Here is a 6,191-nt window from a genome sequence, read left to right as displayed (position 1 = left end):
AAACAAACAAAAACTTAAAGTTTTTATCACAAGAAAAAATTATAACTATATGTGGTGACAGATGTTAACTGGATATTGTGCTCACTTCACAGTATATACATATATCAAATCATGTTGTACACCTGAAGCTAATATTCTATGTAAATTATATCCCCAAAAATAATTTTTTAAAGAATTGGACCTTTTGAAAAAGTACCAATATAATTGTAATGGGAAGAATTAGAACTTATTTTGGTCATACTTTATAATTTGGTATTTCTTCCATATATGTATTTTTAATGCTTATTTGTTTTTGAGAGAGGGAGAGAGAGACAGAGCATGAGAAGGGGAGGGGGAGAGAGAGAGGGAGACACAGAATCCAAAGCAGGCTCCAGGCTCTGAGCTGTCAGCACAGAGCCCGACATGGGGCTAGAACTCAGGAACTGTGACATCATGACCTGAGCTGAAGTTGGATGCTTAACCAACTGAGCCACCCAGGTGCCCCTATTTCTTACATATATTAATAAGGGAGCAGTGGTGATCACCAGAATCTTTAATGTTTAAACTCACAAAACTTCTTAATCCAGCCTTGCTCTCCACAGAAACAGTGCCCCCTTCCACATTGTCTTGGTATTGATTGTATCAAGATATCAGTGTTTAAATATATCCATGTATATATCATAATGTGTACAAGTGGAACTGGCCCATCAAACAATGGATCCTGGCAGAGAAGAAAACCATCACAAGCCTAACAAAACTTGTGGTGGAGGGGAACGAATGTATTAGAGCCAACATGACCATCCCCAGTGTATCCCTCTCTGCTGAACAATTAAGAAAGTTTGTGAAGCAGTTAAAAATTGTATGCTCTTCTTTGATAGGTTGAACTGCTTGTGTGCATATAATTTTTCAAAGCTCAGTAATAATCCTTTATGTCTGTTTTGATGCTTGACAGTTTGAAAGGGCTTTCATCTGTATGCCCTTATTTAATTCTTTTCTTTCTTTTATTTATTTATTTATTTATTTATTTATTTTTTAATATATGAAATTTACTGTCAAATTGGTTTCCATACAACACCCAGTGCTCATCCCAAAAGGTGCCCTCCTCAATACCCATCACCCACCCTGCCCTCCCTCCCACCCCCCATCAACCCTCAGTTTGTTCTCAGTTTTTAACAGTCTCTTATGCTTTGGCTCTCTCCCACTCTAACCTCTTTTTTTTTTTTTTTTTTTATGTTATTTTCGAGAGAGACAGAGACAGAATGCGAGTGGGTTGGGGCAGACAGAGAGGGAGGCACAGAATCCGAAGCAGGATCCAGGCTCTGAGCTGTCAGCACAGACCCCGACCCGGGGCTCCAACTCACAAGCTGTGAGCTCATGACCTGAGTCGAAGTCGGGCGCTCAACCGACTGAGCCACCCAGGCATCGCTGTATGCTCTTATTTAATTCTTAGGGCTACCCTTACAGTAGGGTTTATCATTCCCCTTTTACAGATGGGGAATCTGGGAGTGTGTCTAACTAAAAAGGGTGGGGGTTACTCCTCTGCAGCTGAAGTAATTTGGAGGCACTGTCCAAGGCTCACTGGCCCAACGCTCCTCATGGTTATTTCCGCTCTTCTGCACCTCAGCCATCTCACGGCTTAGTTTGAGCTCTGGTATCTACCTCAGGCCATTTGGGGCTGGCAGCCCTTGGGCTCCCTTTCTTCTCAGTAACACATTTGCATCTAAACTCACCTCCTTCTTCTTTGACTTTCCTCTATCAATCCTGAGAAATCTGTTCCCAGGGCCAGGAAAACAGACTTTGACTATTCGCATAATCTTCTACACCTTTTGTCTACTGCCAAAACTCAGCTTTCAGAAAACAAAAGGAAAATCAATTCCTTTGTTCTCTCCATTTCTCTAAGTCATCTGTTTCCTGAGGCTCTGAACATGTACACCCTGGGCCTGGGGGCTGTGTGGGTCACTATGCCAAGAAAGCTTCCCTCCTTTCGTGTTTTTACCCAAAGGAAAAGGAGGTAGCACCTGCACCCAACAGACAGAGTTCCTGTGAGGATTTTAGAGGCAGCTCAGATAACCAGCCCTCCATGCATGAGGTTCTGAGAGAGGTAGGAGGGCCTAGCTTACTTGGAAACACTGAGCAAAAGCAACATGAATGCAGAAAATAGAGCTGGCAGTGTGAGCAGCCAATCAGAATGGATCATCAACGGTAAATCCATGAGCTTTCCACTGTCAGTGCTGAAACTATACCCTGAAGGGGCGCCTGGGTGGCTCAGTTGGTTAGGCATTTATCTGACTCTTGATTTTGGCTCAGGTCATGGTCTCACAGTTTGTGAGTTCGAACCCCACATCAGGCTCTGCACTGTGCAGAGCCTGCTTGGAATTCTCTCTCCTCTCTCTCTCTACCCCTCCCAAGCACGCTCTCTCTCTCCCCCTCAAAATAAATAAACTTAAAAAAAAAAAAATCATCGGTGAAACTATTCCCTGTTGTAGACGCAAGGCCAGGTGTCTAAAATATCCCCCAGTTTCAGGGTGTCTGGCTGACTCAGTGGAAAGAGCATGATCTCAGGGACCTGAGTTCCAGCCCCATGTTGGCTGTAGGGTTTACTAAAAAACAAATAAAAATTATCCTCCAGTCTCTCTCATCTGAAAAATATCCTCCCTTAACTCCCCATTTCCTCTCTCACTAGTGCTCCTATGGCTTTCTTCCTCAAAATCAAATTTTGTGTTCAGTTGTCCACACATATGTTTCTGTTTCTTCTCTTCAACTCATTCAATATGCCTTTAATCAGGGTCAATGACCTTGTCCATAAATCATAAGTCCAATGGATATTTTTTAGTCTTTATCTTGCCAAGCCTCTTAGCAGTGTTCAACATGGTTGGATACTTCCTGTTTGCAATACTCTTTTTGGCTTATGTGACACCACACCTGTTTTCCACCTATGTCTCTGACCAGTCCTTCTTTGTCTCCTCTCTTCTGTCCCCCATTTTTAAAAAATGTTTTATTATTTTTTTTTTTTTTTGAGAGAGAGACAGAGTGTGAGCGGGAGAGGGGCAGAGAGAGAAGGAGACACAGAATCTGAAGCAGGCTCCAGGCTCCGAGCTGTCAGCACAGAGCCCGACGCGGGACTCAAACTCACGGACCGCAAGATCATGACCTGAGCCAAACTCGGTGCTTAACTGACTGAGGCGCCCAGGCACCCCTCCTACTGCCCTCTATTTAAGATGATGTTCCTCAGGACTCTGTCTTGGCCCCTCTACTGCCCCTGTGCACTCTTCCTGAGCAAATACGTCTATTCCACTGCCTCCCAAGTCTGTATCATTTGTTTAGAGTGTTCTCTTGACCTCCAGACTTCTATGTCCAACCTCCTCCTCAAGCCCATGTCCCACATCTCACACTCATTGTGAATCAAGCTGAAAGTATCTTTACACAAATTCCTCTTCATCCTATATTCCCTCCGAGGGAAAAAAGAGGCAACACCAGAGCCACCATCCAGTGGCTCAAGTCCAAAACCTGGTCATCACTTTGACACGTCCTTCTTCTTCATACCTTCTTCAGTGAGTCTGGTCAGACTCACTTCCAAAACATCTCTCTGTCCTACACACTGTCACAACCATGCTGCAAGCCACTCTCCTTTCTCCTAGACAAATGAAGTAGGCTTTGAATGGAACCTCCTGTTCCTGCTGCCAGAAGGAAATTTCTAAACCCAAAATTGGAACATGCCACCCTCCATCTTAAAACCTTTTGATGGTTTCTCACTGCCCTCAGGACCAAGTTCAGGGCCTTAGCTTAGCATTCATGACCCTGCTTGCCTAACACTCAGCCTCATCTCTTGCCATTAGTCCCTGCCGCTCTCTGCTCAGCTGCCCTGAATTGCCTTCAAAGCATCTCAAACTCACCAGGCTCTCGTTTGCCAACAGGATTTTCCACAATCTGATTCCTCTTCCTGAGCTCCTCTCTCCCAACTTCACATACCTGATCTCTCAATTTCAAGTCCCAGAGAAATGACACATCCTAGGTTGACCCTGAGCCAGGTGAGCATGTTGTGCACTGGGTAACACTCCGCACAGGTGTAATTAATGAAATTACCACAGCTGGAAAGCTGATGAGAAGCTTACCTGCCTGTGTGCTCTGTAGCCTCAAGACAAACTTGGTTTCTTGCACATAGTAGGCCCTTCATAGTTATTGAATAAACAAGCAAGCAAACAAACAAGGGGCCCCTGAACCAAGCGTGAAGGCCAAATAGGGGGTGGATCAATGAAGCTGGAACTTCAAGGTTGATAGCACACGTGGGGCAGGCCCCGTGATATCTCAACCTTTCCACAGGGTCACCTGACACCTTTTCTACCAACGGAGGTTTGTGGAGTCAGCCGGAGCTCTCCATAGGATACAGAGCATGCGGGGAAAGGAACCTCCCAACTCAGGTCATAATTAAAATCACCCCCACCTAACCTTTGTCCTTAAGGGGTAAAGCGGCCTGCTCACTCTGGCCGCCCCTGGAAGCATTAGAGATGTAGGCAGTCTGTTGGGAACTATTAAAGTTATTTCAGATGCTTTCCCCTTGGACATAAGGAGACACTTCTGGTTTTGTTTTTTCAGATAGCAGGATTGGTGGGTTTGTGTACTGGGCTAGGGAAAGGCAGTGCCTGGGCTGCAGTTTCTTGCTTTTCCCGCTTGCTCTCCATTTCATTTGTAAAAACAGAGTCATAAAGGAGAAAAGAGGAAGAGGGATTAGGAGATGATAAACAAATTGAAGGGTTCAAGAAAAAGTGAGACCCTAAAGGGGTGTGGCAGCGGTGGGATTCGAACCCACGCCATCGAAATGACTGGAGCCTAAATCCAGCGCCTTAGACCACTCGGCCACGCTACCGCCCGCCACAAGGCTTTCCGCTGAGACTATATTAGTCTAATGACGTAGTGTCTCACACTCTGTGACCCCGCCCTCTTAGCTTTGCGCATGCCCAATAGCAACCTGGATTGTCCTGCGCCTGTGAAGGTATCTTGATCTGTGGCTTCTTTCGCGGCTTTGGAATCACAGTATTTATATGATTGACAGCAATAACTATGGTCAGAATGCCACATTTAAAGGGAGAGAAGAGTTCCTGAGTGTTAAACATGAATATTCAGTCCTCACGTGTGTGCATTCGATTTGCCGTGTGCGTCGTATACTGTCTACGGCCACCAGGGGACGGTGCCGCGCTGCCGCTCCCTCCCTTGCTGGGCTGGGGGGTCCCGCGCGGAACCCTGCTATGCACAGAAGCCGGCCAGGTCCCTATCCTGCGGACTTCCCAGCCCTATTCCACGTCATCTCTGCAATCCCAGGTGGCCCCATGGCCTGGTCCCTGCCATTGCGAGGTAAGAATCACCGGTCTAGGTGAATGTCGTTACAATGTCAATGAATATTGTTACAGATTATTTGTATGTTGGTCTCCCTCAATCATAATTCTTGGCCACATCTTAGAGAGGGAGAAACTGACTCGCAGAGAGACGAAGTAACTTGTCTCAGCTGCCCCAGGCAGAGCCAGTATTCTCCAGCCTCCCAAGACCCCAGTGTTCTTCTATGCAGGCTCTTTCAGTGTTTTTTTTGTTTTTAATGCAATAAGTACAGATCAAATACATAATACATAAGTACATAGCAAACTTCCATTTCCCGTCATCCGTAATAAGTTAACGTTTTGTGTATTTGCTTCAAATATTCTTAAATAAAAAATAAACTGAACTAAGCTGTAAGTAAGATTCAAGTCTCCTTTGATATCTGCAAGTTCGATCCCCCTTCCTCCTTGCTCAGGAGTCTCAGATGCTTTTAGTTAGTCCACTTTTTCGAATTTTACCTACACATAGGCTTCTCCATTTCCTTGCATATTTAAGGAAAATAACAAAACTACAGTAAAGCTAGACAGGTGGGTGTGGTAAACTGAATAATTCCTTCACCCACCAAAGACGTCCACATCCAAATCCCCAGAACCTGTGAGTATGTTACTTTATGGGACAAAAGGGACTTTGTTGGTGTGATTAAATTAAGGATCTTCAGGTAGGGAGACTGTTCTGGATTATCCACATGGGCCCAAGGTAATCACAAGGGTCTTTAGAAGAGAGACGTAGGAATTAGAGCAGGAGACGTGCAGACAGAAACAGAGGTACCAGTGATACAGCCGCAAGCCAAGGAATGAACTAGAAGCTGTTAAATGTAAGCACACGGATTCTCTCCTACAGCTTAT

At 45.1% G+C, this 6,191-nt stretch overlaps 1 non-coding gene across 1 annotated transcript; it reads right to left on the bottom strand.

The window, feature by feature from the left end:
* Positions 1 to 4,761: 4,761 nt before the first annotated feature.
* On the bottom strand, positions 4,762 to 4,843 carry TRNAL-UAG (transfer RNA leucine (anticodon UAG)). The gene has a single exon. It is a non-coding gene; the product is annotated as a tRNA-Leu (tRNA).
* Between the last annotated feature and the right edge of the window lie 1,348 nt (positions 4,844 to 6,191).

Source organism: Neofelis nebulosa, chromosome 18 (assembly GCF_028018385.1).
Source record: "Neofelis nebulosa isolate mNeoNeb1 chromosome 18, mNeoNeb1.pri, whole genome shotgun sequence".
Taxonomy (NCBI): Eukaryota; Metazoa; Chordata; class Mammalia; order Carnivora; family Felidae; genus Neofelis; species Neofelis nebulosa.
The sequence above is the reverse complement of the archived record's forward strand: the minus strand, read 5'-3'. Positions and strand labels throughout refer to the sequence as shown.